Consider the following 17,182-nt stretch of genomic DNA (forward strand, 5'->3'; position numbering starts at 1 on the left):
GTGGGGAGCCCCAGCACAGTTGGCTGCAAGTTCTAATACCACATTTGTGTTGCAGTATTTCTTTTAAGTGAGTAGGCCCCCAGCGTGGCAGGTTGTTAGGCTCAGGGCCTTACAATTGCTGTAAGCCTCTAGCCTATTAGGTCTCTTGTCAGCTCTCTGAGGATTGCAGCTGGGTGGGGCTGGCCTCAGGCACGGGAGCACCCAATCATTTCAGGCTTTGGAAGGTGGGGCAAACCTCCTATGTGGGTCTTTGAGAAGCACAAGTCTTCTGCAGCTGACAAGCCCTGCCGCCCACAGGTCCACACACACAGTCAACACAGTCCTGCCCCGTGTGAGCGCCCCGACCTCCCCAAGCGGACCCAGTCTCTCCACGGCGGGAGCCCCACACACTCCGCCACCACCCCACACTCTCCACCCACTCCTTGTGCACACCCTGCCCTGCTCAAGTCGGCTCAGTTGCCAGGCTGCAGAGAATCCAGTCACCAATCTATCCAGGCCCACACGTTGCCTGAGGGCTTGTTGTTGGGTGGGGCCCGTCTCTAGGGTGGGCTGCCTGCCCTGGCTGAGCTGGATTAAATCGGTGCTCTAGCGGGTGGGGCAGACCCTGGGCTAGCAGGCCTCAGGGAGAACTCCAATGGTGTCTGTGTCAGCACACCCACACCAGGCCACAACAATGGCCACCGCCAATGTCCCAGTCCCTGGAGAGGTCTCACCCCTCACCGAGATGCACTCAGGGCCTATTAGGTGAGTCTCATTTCACCACAGCACTGTGCACCTTTCTTTCTAGTGATTTTAGGATGCTTTCTGAAACGGGTGAGTTTGCGCGCGGGCCCTTTAAGAGCCAGTTTTAGTTTCTTTGTGAACCGGGTTTTCTGGGGCTGCTCCCCAGTGTTTTAGTAGCAGGCAAAGTCAGATATTATGCCGCTGGTCTCGATCGTGCTGGGTCCACAAAATGCCCACAGCGGGGGCGCTCCCCGGCTCAGGGCCCCGCGTCTCCAGGGAGGCTGCGTACCTGTGAGCTGCTCCCCGCGGCCGTGAAGCTGGCGGCTTGTGAAGGCGGCGTTTTTCCTCTCCAGAAGGGAGTCTCTGCCTCTTCCACCTCAGTTAGGATTGTCCGTTGTTGCAGGGGTTCCTCTTATGCAGTTTTCAGTTCTGTCTCAGGGGTAATTTTTCCACGAGTAGTTGTAAATTGGCTGCGTCCACGGGAGGAGGTGAGTTCCGAGTCTGCTTACACCGCCATCTTGACTCCAGCCAGATATCACTTCTTAATGAGGTTATGTTGCAAGACAGTTGACTTGAAGGAAGTAAGATTATCCTTCTGGACCTGATCTAATCAAGTGAATCCTTAAAAGGGACTGGGCTGTTCCTGGTGAGATTCCAGATGTGAGAGGTAATGAGGGAAATTCTCCTTTTCTGTGTTTGAAAATGGAGGGATCCACAAGCAGGGCACAGCAGGCAGTCTCTAAGAGCTAAAAGTAACCCCTGGCCAACAGACAGCAAAAAGATGGGGACCTCAGTCCTACAACTGCCAGGAACTAGATTCTGTCAACAGCCTAAATGAGCACGAAAACTGATCCTTCCTTAGTCAACTCTTCAGATGAGCTCACAGCCCAGCTGGCTCCTTGATGTCAGCCTGGTGAAACCATGACCAGAGAATTCAGTCATGCCGTGCCCAGACATCTGACCAACAGAAATATAACCTAATAATGAGTGCTATTTTAAGATGCTAAGTTTGTGGTATTTTCTTATGTAGAAATTCTAAGCAAAGACAGAAGGCTGAGAATCTAGTATGTATACTGCTGAAGGGCCATTGCACAGAGAAACCAAAAAAGCTTTTGTTGGAGATTTCCTAGACCCTCAAATGCATGGCCAGTTTCTAAGTGGGATAGGAGACTAAAAACAAGTGGAAAGCCTCTGAAAAGCAGATCAGGTATTTCAACAGGCAAGTAAGACAGAAATAAGGTCCAAGGAAACTCACTGGACTCTCAATTGAAAATCTAGAGGGGCAGGGGTGAACAGAAACAGACTGAGCCTTACAGAGCTACACCCAGCCTCTACTCAGTAAAATCCCGGATGGATTAAGGGACCACTCTCTTCAACTAACGGAAAGGGTAAACCCTCTCCAGAGAAAGATAGTGTCATCTGGAATCTCTACATCTGGCACTCAATCAAATATAACTAGTCATGCCAGAAGTCAGGACTGTGTGGTTGAAAACAACAGAAAAACAGTAGACGATAAAAACAGATCCACCAGTGATCCAGATGTAAGTTAACAAAAAGCTTTAAAGTTAACTGTTATTAATATGTTCCAGAAAATAAATAAAAACAGTGACAAAAAAGATAAAGTGAAGAATTTCACTATAGAATTGAACTATGAAAAAATATAATCATAAAGATGTCCTGAACTGAAAAAATACAATCACTAAAATAAAGCATCATGGATGGTCTTCTATTATCTATGAGCAAATCCATGTCAGAGTTCTCTGAAACAAAAGAAAATGACCAAATAGTCATTATTCAGCTTGACTATGTCATTTTTAAATAAAAAGTACATGTGATTTTACAAAATGCCACTTAAGAACCAATTTCCAAATTCCTCACAGCAAGAGCATCAACAGTGCTTGTTACTTATTTAGATGATTCGTGTCCAACTGTACACTTGTTGTTAGTGCCGTTGAGTCAATTCTGACTCCTAGTGACCCTGGGTACAGCACAGTGGAACTCTGCGCGTTCTTTTTGCGCCATCCTGTCACCTCCTGGCACTGTATCAGACAATGCTCCACTGCTATTCATATGGCTATACACTTGAGCAGAGTTTAAATATTTGTTCTTCAAATCTGGAAAATAAAATATCAATTAACCAAGAGAATGAATACCTAATCTTTAACACTTAAGTTACTGGAATTCTGGAGACACAGGAGTTCACAGATTGGTAAAGACTAGGAAGTCCCATAAATCTAAAGATAAACTTCTCTGAGGACTTCAGGCTAAAAAAAAAAAGATTCAAAAGTTATTTTGAAAGATACTCCCAATTACTATTTTTCAAATTTATAAAGTCTTGGCACAAGCATCCTATTAGGAAATGTCTTTAATTTGATTTCCCCCAGAAATGTGAGAAACTGAAAAGAAACTAGCCCAAAGATTAATTTTATTTCTTAATCCCTTGTTATAAGCTGATCATAAGACAACTCAGAAAATGCTTCACAATAAATAAGGAGCTTCAGGAAAATCATAGCCTACTTGATCCGAGGAAACATACATACTGATTTACCCATAAGGTACTGATTCTACTTATATATTAATTGTTTTTGTTTTGTTCTTAAGTACAACATTTAAGTTTTTTTGAACATGTGAACTAGCTAAAACATTTTACTTAAAGAATACAAGAATAAGTATACACCAAGCTTTTTGTTTCCATTTCTACTGCAGAAAATTTTACTACCCCAAAATAGTACCAACTTTCTTTTGAAAGATTGGTTTTTATGAGTAAAAATCTACTTGTAGGATTCTTGAGTTAGTACACTAATAATTGATATTAGCTATGATTATTATTGCAGATTTAAAAGTATTGATATCCAAATAAAAAGAAAAAATATAGGGGCCGGCCCCATGGCTTAGCAGTTAAGTGCGCGTGCTCTGCTTCTGGCGGCCCGGGTTTGGATCCCAGGCATGCACCAATGCACCACTTGTCCAGCCATGCTGAGGTGGCATCCCACATACAGCAACTAGAAGGATGTGCAACTATGATATACAACTATCTACTGAGGCTTTGGGCAGAAAAAGGGGAAAAAAAGGAGGAGGATCAGCAATAGATGTTAGCTCAGGGCAGGTCTTCCTTAGCAAAAAGAGGAGGATTGGCATGGATGGTTAGCTCAGGGCTGATCTTCCTCACAAAAGAAAAAAAAGAAAAAATATTAATCAAAATTCCCCATTCTGGTTAAGAGAAATCTATTGATATTTAGTAATCAGAGGATCATAATTTTTTTCTCAAAAAACAAAATATTTTGGTGATTCTAGTTAATTACATCCACAGGGTTTTAAAACATATTTTACATAAAATAAAATAATAAAAGATATCACAATAATCAAGTTGAAATCAAGTATAAAATCATTTCGGAAATCATAATAACAAATGTAAGCAGTAATATGTAGGTTCATAGTAAGTTATTATGAAATAGTTAGATTACAGATTTGTTTGTATATATGAATTATAAGCCTTTACCCTTAAAACAAGACAACATTTTCTCATCTTACACCTATTATTGAATATTACAGACAAGTCTCCTGAAATGGGGTAAAATGAACTCTTTCTGCCAATGCTTCCATTTTTAGTAGTCATTAAAATGAAACAAACCTATAAAACATTTAAGATCTGAGCTTTAGACATCACTATGAATTACCTTTTCTGAATTTTGGATCCTTTCAAAAATTCAACATTTATATTTATTTCAAGATTTGTCAGTAATAAAATTTCACATTGGTATGTTAATGGTTTTTATTTCTGGACTAGATCTTAAACTGTGTACTACAAGTAATGCTAAAAATGACTCAGCAAAGCAAATAATATTGGGGTTTCCAGCTTTCCAGATTCTAATTGCCAGGTGGAAGAATGACTAACAAACACTAAATAAATGAGAGAATATCCAAGAAATATATTACCCATATTTATCATGATTAACTATGGTTTATGTAACTCTCCTGTCTGAGATGCCTGGGGCTTACAATCTACTTTGTTTTGCAGTAGGCAAGGTGTAGAAAGAAATGACATTTTCGTTGACCTGTGCCCCTGTCCAACACTTAGGAAAAAAATATTTCCTTGGATTCAGCTTTATACAAATAAAAGACGATGAGTTTTGGAATTGACAGATCTTTGTTACAATTCTGCTCCTACCTCCCTGTCAGCTTTTGGAAATTACACAAGTCACTTAATTTGTTTTAACCTGAGTTTCTTTATCTGTAAAGTGATATACACGTAGGTATTCCTAGCTATATAGGAATAGATATAATATATTTAAAGCTCTTGCCCCTTAGTAGGTATTAAATTGATGGTAGATATTATTAGATGGCCTGGCCCTCCACTGGCAAGTCTTCTATTCAGTGGTTCAAAAGAGTTAATTAACAGAAAACAACATTAACCAACAGTAAATCTGAAGTATGTGTAAAATGACTAAAACTAAAATTCATAGTATGCTCTGCCTCTTGGAATCAAATCCCGCAACGAACATTTCTCGTCTTGCTAATACACAAGTGTGATGAATTTCTCACCAGCTGCTTTCATCGTGAGCCCTGCCAGGTCTTGCTGTGGATGTGACTCTTGCTCAGGCACTCAAACACTATTCCATGGAGCACATTTCAGGCCCAGATGAGTGAAGCCTCTATTTACTCATAGCATTGCTAGATCCCTTTGTTCCCTCCTCCTCGCCCATGAAAATTAGAAAATGTGATGAATGTGTAAGTGTATTTCTCCTTTCCACCCTCTTCCATCACAAACGCCACTCTTCACCTTCCCTTTCAAGGGAAATCATTGTTTACTTCAAGGCTTTGTTTTTTGCATACTTTGAGGTATATGTCACTTTATTTCTCTCTTTGTCTTTATCTCCTATTCGGAGTTCATTTTCCAGATTGAGGATCCACACAAAAGAACTACAGAATTTCTAGGCAACATCATGAATGCACTTATTGAAATTATGTAAGATACGTGTTATTGCTAAATCTGACTCACTGAGATTCAGTTAAAAGGTCAGCTCCACCATTCAAGTTTCCCTAATCAGCCCAGCCCTACTCTGAACTCCAGTAGCAATGTAGCACGCTTTCAGTTCATATCATACGTGGCCTCATTTATAGTTTTGAATGTACACGGATTCAGTTGTTTTTTTTTTTAAGAATGTGAGAACAGCATGAGGGAGAAGAAAGAGCATGGACTTTGTATGTCGCACAAACCCAGGTTGAAATTCCAGCCTCACGATTACTGACCGCGTGGCCTTCAAATGGTTACCTTCATCTTGGCTCAACTGCTTACTTTCTGTATGACACTTCACCTCTCTGTGTCCCACTCTACTCATCTATAAAATGGAGATAACAACAGTTTTTTGTTAGTATACAAGATTGTGATGAATAAATCAGATATTTCATGTTAAGTGTTTAGAACAACTACTGGTACGTGGTAAGTGCATTAAAATAATAACTTTTCTAGTAATAACAATAATTGTATCATAAACTTATCATTATTATTAAACTCTCAATTTTAATTTTCACAATATGTATAATCATACTTTCTTTTCAGGGCTATTGTATGACTTAAATGTGATATTTTATAAAAAGAATACCTAGAATATTTTCTGATGCCTAACGTGTATTTCGTAAATAATGGTCTGTCTTCTATGCCAAATCCTAATTAAAATGTAATTTTCCTCAGAACAGGTAGAATGTTTTACTCATTTTTGAAACTTCCAAATCGTGTTTGTACATAATTGTATCTCAATAAATGTTTGTTGAATTAAATTATATCAAATAGAATTGAATTGAATAGCATTCTACAAAATAAATTTTTGTTGGTGAAGCTGGTTTCTCCCAACCGTCTTCAGTGGTTTATTATTTGTGATTTTGAGAATTTGCAGATTCTGACAAATAGTCCTAACATTTGCTATCAATATGTCAGTAATTTGAAGACTTCCCTCCTGTCTCCAGACATCTGGAGAAATCTACCTTATTCTTAAATATAAAGAAGATAATCTGTTGTAATTCAAAGAGAAGTTAAATGAAAAATATGCTATATACTATACACCAAAATCCAGAAATACCTAAAAGAAAAATGAAAAGTTTGTTTCACTGTTAAGTGAAGAAACTTTAGTCCATTTAACAAATAATTGTTAAATGCATATATATTTACTTTGGGACTAGACATTGTGGGCAACAAAGACATATAAGGAATGATCATTTTACATTTTTAATACTTAACAGTATTTTAAGTGAAATAAGGCATGCAACTGAATGAATATAATATGAAAGAATTGTTGATTTATATGGTAGATGTGGAATGAAGTACTTCATGAAAATAAGGGTATTTTTAGCTGAAAAATGAGAAAAGACTAAAACAGGTATCTGAGCTAAGTATTAAAGGAGGTATAAATGTGTATCATAAGTCAAGACGGAGAGAAGAGTACAGTCAGACTTTCCAGAGGGAAGATGGTTGTAGTGGGTTGAATTATGTCCCGAAAAAGGTATGTTCACGTCTTAACCCCTGGTACCTGTGAATGTGACCTTATTAGAAATAGGATTTTGCAGATGTCATCAAGGTAAGATGAAGTCATACTGGATTAGAGTGGACCCTATACCCAATGGCTGTATCCCCATAAGGAGAGGAGGATTTGGAAACACACACAGGGAAGAAAGCCTTGTGACTATGGAGGCAGAGATTCGAGTGATGCAGCTACAAGCCAAGGAACATCAAGGATTGCCTGCAACCACCAGAAGCAAAGAAGAGTCCAGAAAAGATTGTTCCCTAGAGCCTTCAGAGGGAGCCTGCCCCTGCTGACACCTTGATTTCAGACTTCTAACCTTCATATCTGTGAAACAACAAATTTCTGTTGTTTTAGGCCACCAAGTTGTGGTAATTTGTCATAGCAGCCCCAAGAAACAAACACAATGGTCAAAAAAGATGTTTTCCACAAGTTTACCTCTTCTATTGCAGTAGGCTTTAATGAAAACGACTTCAGCTTTAATCCTAATTTAAATCATGACTGGGCCATTTTTATTACATGTGTAGCATTGGGTAAATTAGTTAACTTCTTGTAGCCTCAACTTCACTATAAAAAAGATATGATGATACCTACCTTACAAGTTTTTAAATTTTTCATGGGTCAATTGAGATAAAGTATATGTGTTATATGATATGTAGCAAATATTTAACCAACATTAGCAGTGACAATGTTGTCAGAGATGACTTTTATACAGGGTCCCTTGCTGATTGCAATTATCAAAAGCACTGATGGTGGCATGATAATTAGTAAAATAAATAACCCCAGACTTTAAATTATACCTTTTTTCAATTTTCTTAAGATTTTGAATATGTAATATGTACCTGTGATTTTTAAGAATCTTGAAAAGTCAAGATTTTGTTTGAAAATAGATAAACAAATTACTAGATACACCAGAACTTTTTTTCTTTTTTGTGTAATTATAAGTGATACACTTGACTCCGAGCATCATGTTTGATTGACATTGGGTAGTAGTCAGATGATAGGATTAAATAAACAAATATGTTCTTTAGTAGACTTGGATCAGCAATATTTCGGCATTATATCAAATAGTGTTAGATATAGTATCACATTTCTTGGTACTGTGTACAAGTGTGTAACTCGAGGAATCACATAGTCCTTACTCTGTTCATTTTGATGAATTGAAGACAGACAATACCATATGCTTTGTCCATGCTTCTTAAAACGAGGTTTAGGAGGTGTGTATACCTGTGCCAGATGATACTTGACAACTCCACAGGATAAGCAGCGCATATATTCCTATAGGCTAAAATTTGGGGAGACTTTAAGAAGAGAATTAAATGTGTAATATCACAGTAAGCACAGCAATGAACAAATAGTTAACAGCACAGGTTCTAAAGTCAGAGAGCCTCAGTTCATCCTACTTGGCCGAGCATTAACTTTGTGAAGTTGGGTAAGTTTCTTAATCTCTGCGTGCCTCAATTTTCCTCGTCTATAAAGTGGGGATAATCACTAATATAATAGTATAACACTTAATATAGTTATTAATTGAGCTAATACATGTAAACCACTTAAAAGAATAGTGCCTGACACCAGAGTTGGATTTACCATGAAGGTATAAACCTTAGCATTAGGCATGTTCTCTTGCATCGCTTATTCCAAGCCTTAGGAGGCACCCTTGCAATATTTTCACAGACTCACATCTTTTTGTAAGTATGCAAAAATCAGATATTTATCCATAATCACTTAAGACAGCTGTCTCTTTCCCTTCTGATTCCCTCGTCATCATCTTTTTTCATGTCAAGTGAATTGGAGTGGCCCTGGGCATTCAGAATCAGCTAAGGGTAAGCTGAGCTGGCGAGATGTTGAGTTTAGGTTTAGTAGGATAATTTGCATGTACAGTTAAGATATTACTGGCTATCTTGATGAAGGAATGCATTCCAGGATTACTCCTAGCCTACTTCTGATTTGTCCAGTGTCATGACATGAAGGTACAGGGCAAGAGGACGTATTGCAAGGTGAACTAGTCCCGTAGCACCTGGCAGTGGAAGTATGTGAGCAGTTGAGAAAAATTTGAAATGTATGCAGCAGAAGATAGTTTCTAGAAAATTCTTCCAAGTCTTGTAGGTTATACATGAAATCAAGTTAATAAACGTTTTCCCAAATTTGAAAACGGTTCAAAAAATGTCAATGACATTATAAATAATGAATTGTGATGCTGAAAGAAGTTTTTCTAATATTAGGATTATTAAAACAAATAATAACCAATCAGTTATGTCAGAAGGAAGACTAAATTATCTTTCTATTCTTGCTATAGAAAATGATGTATAATACACATCCTATGAAGAAGCAATCAAAGAGTATGAAGACAAAAGAAAAGGAAAAGAAAGCAGTATTGAGGTGGGTTATGCATTTAATTAATAAAAATGTTTTATGTTTTCTGGATTTTATGATCATTGTGGCATTTGTTGTAATTTCTTTTCTCATTCTAAATAAATGTTCACTTACATACTTAATTTTATATACGTAATTTTATACTTGCTTTCTTAATGAGCCAACAAAATTTTATAAGCTTCAAACTCTATGAAATTTGGATAAGCCCTTGCCCAGTTTATATTAAGTGATAAAACCACAAAGCCATTAAAAATGGCATGTGAATATATATAAATATAAGTAAATAAATACATACATAAATAGATGTGCATGTTTAAAATCACTCAGCTTTAAATGTAAGACTGAGAGTCCAAAGAAATTTACAGCTCACAGAGAGAGAGCAATCAGACTCTCTACCACCGCCATGGATGATGCTGAGATCACTGCTTCACTGAAACCATTCAGCAGACATTTAGTGAGCTCCCACTAAGTGTTGACTGGAATACAAATTGAACACTTCGCTGTCTCCACCTTCAAGGAGCAGAATCATCCTCATGTTTTCTCCAAGAGAAATTAATTAATAATACCAAACAAAAGACATTATATAGGCCCAAGCAATTAGAATGCAAAATATTTCCAGATATTACTTAGTGAGAACCGTGTCGCAGCAATGACGTATGACAAGCAAAAAAAGTAGCTCAGAAGAAAACAGTGAAAAGGGAAAAATGGACATAGGTGTTTTCCCTTTAACTGATGTTACCCTGGAAATACAAAATCCAATTTTTATAAAATCACTAATGGAGCTATTCTTCAACATAATATAGAAAATCCTTTTTTAAAATAAAGATTCATTTTAATTATTTTTGAAATAAGCTAAAAAATAGCCCAGGGACAAAAGTAGGAGATCAGAGTCAAAACATGGAAGCAAAGGTAGTAAATTATATAAATGGAAAAGCTTTGGTGAATTAACTAAAGAATAATAAAAAAAGTAAAAAGAATAATAGCATAAGAATCAATTACAATATCTTGAGTCCTTCATCAGTTAGTGAGTTAAATAAAATCTTTAACACATGTTCATTTGGCATTTCCACGAGAGTCTTATTTTTTTTTTTTTTTCTGCCGAGGAAGATTTGCCCTGAGCTAACATCTATGGCCAATCTTCCTCTATTTTGTACGTGAGCTGCCACCACAGCGTGGTCACTGAGGAGTGGTGTAGGTTCACACCTGGGAAACAAACCCAGGCCACCGAAGCAGAGTGTGCCAAACTTAACCACTAGGCCCCCAGGGCTGGCCCGAGTCTTAATTTGATACTCTTAAAGACTGTCCACCAAGATGCCCAATGGTTTCGCATGACAGAGACAGGTAAAATGTGTTGCCAGATGATTGCACACCTAATGGATGGCTTAAGGCCAGGCATATCTCTTCTTGAACTCCCAGAGGTGAATTACAAGCATCGACAGAACTTACTTTTTCTGACCCTCTATTTCTCTAGCTATTCTTCTCTGCTAACTTTGAGTTTTGTTTTAGTTTTTGGTTTCCACACAGCAGATAAATTATTACCCATTGGGGGCAGCAATAATTGAGAGTTTGGTTTTATGGTTTGATCCTTTAGTGATTTCTGAAAATAGATTATAGAGATTTATTTTCTGTTGGCTAAGAACTGTCAGAAAATCTTGTTTGTCTTCTTTTATTTGTTTGTTTCTTTTGAGTTCAAATAATTCAAGAATGTCACATCCATCAGAAAAGATAACCACTCTTTTGTATATGGATTTCTGAGGTGGTGTGTTTTTGTGTCTCCTGCATCTCTTTACCTGTGGTTAAAATTGTAGATATTATGCTATAAACTCTCTATGTGTCTGCATGTTTATGTGTCTGCAATTCAAAAGGCCTTTTATTCTTGTTATATTAGTGGGAAATATTTTTCTATTTCCAGGGAGTATTAATAATTAGATTATAAGTTACTTAAATGAGTTCTGTCCTGATTGGTTTATAGAGATAAATAAGTGAATATATAAATTAAACATTCCTAAAATTCCTAAAGAGTAAGCAAATTTAACTTCTAATATTTTAAATGTGCTAGGCTTTAAAAAAAAGTTTTCTTACAGAAACTGACTCAGAAATATTTTAAGAATCCGACTTCATATACTTAAGGTACACTTAAAGTATCAGAATTTGGTAAACCTAAGGTAAATCTCTGGCAAATAGGGCAAGTTTTATAATTTTGGTTTAATAAAAACAACTATGCCCTTTCTCTGACATAGTTTTCAAGTTTTCTCTGTTCTAAGTATCACACAAGCACACGTTTTATTCTACTTGGGTTCCCTTTTCCTAAACAAATTTCACTTTTTTCAACTGATCAAATAAGCTAACTTTACTCCTACACAATGTTTAAGATTATGGAAATGTAAATTTGCATTCAACTAAATTGAGTCATTGTTCTGACACTTTTGATTTCAACAGTAGTTATATATGCCAACTTAAAGACAATTTCTAAAATCTTTTAAGGTAATGTACAACATTAGATTTATATTAAATTGAGTTAATTAGTGGATAAACATTGATAGTTAACTAATTTATATGATAGAATACTGAAACACCTAAAGCACTGATTAATACTCACAACTTAAAGTTTACATATTTTACTAATTTTTCTATGCCATAGAGAGGCTGTATCTTGGGGTAATGCTAATGAAAGTTCATTTTTGCCACTTTAAGAAATTGTAAAAGGGAATGTGTGGCTATCGAATACTTTATTATGTATTTATTTTCACAAGCTTTGTTAATGTGTTAAAATGCTTGAATAAGACAGAGTTCACTTTCCCACCCACCCAGTTTTCTGTGTGAAATAGAAGTTAGTTACTTTTGTTAAAATTTTTAATTCATATGAGTAGTTGAGACCACACAATATATTGAAAACTCAATTTTTTTCCTTTTTAAATAAAAAGAGCAATTTGTCCCAAAGCAGGGGTTCTCAAACTTTTTTGGTCTTTGGATGCCTTCACATTCTTAGAAATTATTGAGGACCCTCAAGAACTTGTATTTATGTGAGTTATAGTTACCAATAGTCACCATATTAGAAATTAAAACTGATTGTTTAAATATTCATTTTTTAATTTATTTGAAGAGAGTAATGATGAATACATTGGATGTTGATATAACTAGCATCTTAATATAATTATGAAATTAGTTTTTACCTGGTAGATTCCCTAAAAGCCATCTTAGTAATGTACCAGTTCTAGAATATGAAAAAGCATAATAAAAAACAAAATTTGTAAGGCAAATTTTATTTTTCTTGGATTATGATACCTGAGCCTGAAAAGAAGCTCTGAAATTTGTTAAAATTTCAGCAGTTTGTTCATCCTGATTGGCTCGCTTCCTTGGTTTACTGATTAATACCTTCACCTACAATGTGAAAAGTAATTCTTTACCTTCTATGTAATCTGCCTACATTGTAAAATTCTGTGTTTTACCAAGATAATTTTCTGTGCTTTATGTTAACTTTATTATATCCTTGATTATTTAAGGGGAAAAAAGGGCAGAAACAAAAGTTTTCACTTTCCAAAGAACTAAGGTTCTTCACAATCCTACCATCTAATTTTTTTAAATGCTTTATTTTCACTTTAATTAAATGGTTAACCGAGTACTGTTTCTCAGGTACCCATGATCTTATCTAAATCAGATGTCCAAATCTCTCCTGAAAACTATTTTGATTTTTACCTCTCAAAAGTCATTATCTTATGATAGATAAAACTTTCAGGATATTTTTACATCTAAGACTATTACACTATATCAGAGGGTGCCTGGAAAATCACAGATTTTTTTCTTTCATTTCTTAAGAAGAGATGCTAGAAGTATCTAATTAGGTTTGTTTGATGAGTTGCATGGGAAGAATTGTCAAATCAGAAGAGATGCTCAGCCTTCCTCAGGTTAATTGATGTAGGTAGAATGTTATTAACATAAATATTCCAGAAATTTCATACCTTATGGGAAGTCTTCGGGTATTTGTTAATGCCCTTGCTTTCAATAATATGCTTTAACCTCAGGGAAAACATTGATCGAAACTCTTATGAAATAGTTTTTTCAAGTTTTCCTGTATTTTTCAGGTGCCTTATCTGGTAATGCTTTATCTAATAATAGTTTTGCTTTATGGCAGTGCTTTATCTAATAATATTAGTCAATAACAATAGAATGTTATCAGTCATAGTTTCAGTTATTACTTAAAATGTTCATAGGCCACTGCTTTACTTTTTAAATTTGAATCTACCATCTTCTAAGCCAGTGGTTCTTAAACTGTGATAAACATCAGACTAACCTGTGGAGTTTTATAAAAATGCAGACGTGTAGGTCCTACTCTAAAGTTTATGTGATATTTTTGGTATACTCTTGATATGTATGCTATGTTTCAGAATCATTATATACTATATCTCAAGATTTTTTTCTTCTATTAAAAAAAGTCCAATCATTTTTTAAAATCAGATAAAACAGTCACTGACTTTCCTAAAAACGGAAAAGGTCAGTCTCCTTCAACACGGGAGGACAATCTCAAAGGCTTGTGGAAAAGAACTCTATTAGGTTCTTCAAACTATTGACACTTCAACGGATAGAATGTTGGATACATGCTTCTGACCCGACATTGTCTAGACCACTTTTAGACTGAGAAGCAAATGGCATCATGAAAATGCTAACTCAATATCCAACAGAACAAGAATTAATTACTTAGGACTGAATGAACTGATGAGGAAAATTTTAATGTGCTTTTTTTTAGGGGGGAATAGTATTAATATTACTTTAATGTTCTATTTCCTAAATATATAAGAAAGATCCTTCTCTTTGTTAAGCTGTCTGAAACCCAGGACAGCTGAGTAAACTCTGCTTTTGTAAATTGAAATGAAATTTTTAAAATGATACCTAATTACCGTTCCTCACCAAATTCAGAAATTCTTATTACTTCCCTTTACTTTTTATGGCAATATAGTTATTAGCTTAGGTTTGATAAGAATGTCTTCCTTTTTATCAGGATATAATAGAACAAAATGATTGTACAACTATGGCCTTATTTTGAGTATCATATTTAAGACCAATACTTATTTAATCAGATACAACAAGCTGCTCTTGAGAATCAAATGGTGGGTTTATTACAGAGACAATGTTTACAAAACCCTCCCAAGGAAATTGCCTGCTACCTGTTTTTTGGGGTCCATGGAGGTTTACAGGTAGTAAGGAAGGTTACTTCCCATTACGTCAAGAAAGAACCTTAGAAAATTTGGAGCACTATGAGAGAAAAATCACCCAAATTTAGAGCTACTGCAGGTGAAATATGGTGGAGGGAGTATCTTGGGCTTCATTTCCTCACCTTGGGACAGTAAATAATAAAAGATTTTGTAAGTTAAATCTGAGGTTACCTATGAAAATTTCCAAACAGAAGTTAACTTTGTGGTGTTTGTAATTGTTAAATATTATACAACTCTTGATTTGTAAAAAGTTTAAGAAGGCCTATATGGTAAATTAATACTCCTACTGCACCTATGTAAATAATCAGGCCAAACCTAGTGAGACCTGCCTTATTTTGTAATCAAGAAAATCTTTCTTTGAGATTATCACAATTACAAGATAAAGAGAGACTGTCAGAAAAAATTGTGAAAGACTTTGAAAGGTACCAAAAAGATTGCAAGGTGTCTTCAATGGAAAACTATGCATTGTCTAGAGCAGGCCCTTCCGGAGTGTCTGACTCTATGGGATTTGCACTTTTCATTGTCTTTGACCTATTTTATAGTTTTGTAAACTGTAGAAAATCAAAATAAAGTGAATGATTCTTGACCATGGAAATGCAAATTAATTATGCTCAGTGGAATGAAACTGATTATTACTCTGTGGATATTGACTAATTTTGCCAGTTTTGCATCTATTAAGCAAATTTATTTGAACATTCACCATAGCTTATATAGGTGTCTGCTCTTTGGATTCTCTAGCAAACTAGTTGTAACATATTACTGGTTCCCTCGTTACTTAATGAATCATATGGAATTTTTGGCATGTGTTCATTCAAAATATAAGAAATAGGTTATGATAAGTAAAATACTTGAATAAGTAGAAGGAGAGTAAACATGCTGAAGAAGTAGGAGGAGAATAAATGCACCTCCACAGGTTCAGGATAAAGCATCTCAAATAAATTTAAAAGATAAAATGTATAATTAAGCCTACGTTTTGATTTCCCAAAGACTGTGAGGGAAGAAGCCATTAAAGAAAAAGTTTAAAGTCTTATGTCAGTGCATTTCATATATCTTTATTTTCTATAACACGGGTTGGCCTATCTCTCAGAAACTATTTTTATGAGCACTATTCAGTCACATAGTTTCATTGTTTTAAATTTGTTAAAAGGCACAACAGTTGCATTTCTGAAGCAGTGCAAAAGTTCTGTCACCTAAAAAATGATATCTCTAAAATGAGAAAAACCAAACTCTATACATTGAGTAGTGCACCCTTGAAGATATATTTCTAAAAACTGACAATTTTTTTCAGCCCATAAAATTTCATAGCCCTGCTCTTGCTTATCAGTATCATGACAATAATGCAGAGACCATCTATGGTCTTAAGGAAACTTATGCTAAAACACCCTTTATCAAAGTAGTAATGAGAAATGCTAGTTTTAAAGAACGTTGAAAAATATTTCTTGCAAAAGGGATTCGGTGTCAATTAAAATTGAGAAAGAAGATTCTCGATGAAAACTGGCATGTTTGAAGTTCTGTGCACTCCTACCATTAAAAATCATACCTGTGAAGCTTTAATTAAAATGAAGTTTTCCAAACCTATGTGAGCATTTTCCCCCATAGATACCAATTAACAGCACATGGAATAATATTTCCCAAAACAATTGTTTAGGGTATGCTGTACTACGTCATGAATCATAGTTTAGATTGTCAGTAAACTCTCAGGATTTTTAAATCCTTTAAAAAATAAGATATTTTTAATGATAGCAATTATAAATGCTTGTATAATAGAAAGAAGTATAAATATAGGCAAGAACAAATGGAAATACAAGTCACATGTAATCCCATCATGTAGAGGTAACTACGTTTAACACTTCGTGTCATTTTTGCATGCATCAGTAAGTACTTTCATTTTTATAAAAAAAGGAATCATAATGCATGTTCTTTTTTATAGCCTGCATTTTTCATTAGACATATTACAAATATTTCTGAGCTGTTAAATATTCTACAACACAATTTTTGACGGCTTCGTGATATTCTATTTACGAATGTACTTAATTTTTTAAACAAATCTTATCAATAACCATTTAAGTTCGTGTCAGTTTTCCATTATCATAAATTCTGCCGTGGATACCCTTATGGCTATATCTTGGGTCCATCTATAATTACTTCTTTAGAATAAATTTCTAATCCAAACATCGTGGATCAAAGAGTATGTAAAATTCTACTGCTTTTGATCTATATAACTGTCTGGCCTCTGATCTCGGTTGCGTCCTCCAAGCTGCAGACCTGTATTATGTTTGTATTTTAGTATCAGCTCTCTTTTCAGTTTTTGAAGATATTTAAAATCATGACCACTCTTCAAACCTTCGACTGTATTCAGTT

At 35.4% G+C, this 17,182-nt stretch overlaps 1 long non-coding RNA gene across 1 annotated transcript in view; it reads left to right on the forward strand.

Moving 5' to 3' along the window:
• Positions 1-585: 585 nt before the first annotated feature.
• Positions 586-17,182, forward strand: part of LOC131409313 (uncharacterized) — a 28,012-nt gene continuing 11,415 nt past the window's right edge. Inside the window, exons 1-2 of the long non-coding RNA XR_009220899.1 lie at positions 586-744; positions 9,535-9,617. This is a non-coding gene — a long non-coding RNA (uncharacterized LOC131409313). The remainder of the gene's footprint in view (positions 745-9,534; positions 9,618-17,182) is intronic.

This window comes from Diceros bicornis, chromosome 8, assembly GCF_020826845.1.
Source record: "Diceros bicornis minor isolate mBicDic1 chromosome 8, mDicBic1.mat.cur, whole genome shotgun sequence".
Taxonomy (NCBI): domain Eukaryota; kingdom Metazoa; phylum Chordata; class Mammalia; order Perissodactyla; family Rhinocerotidae; genus Diceros; species Diceros bicornis.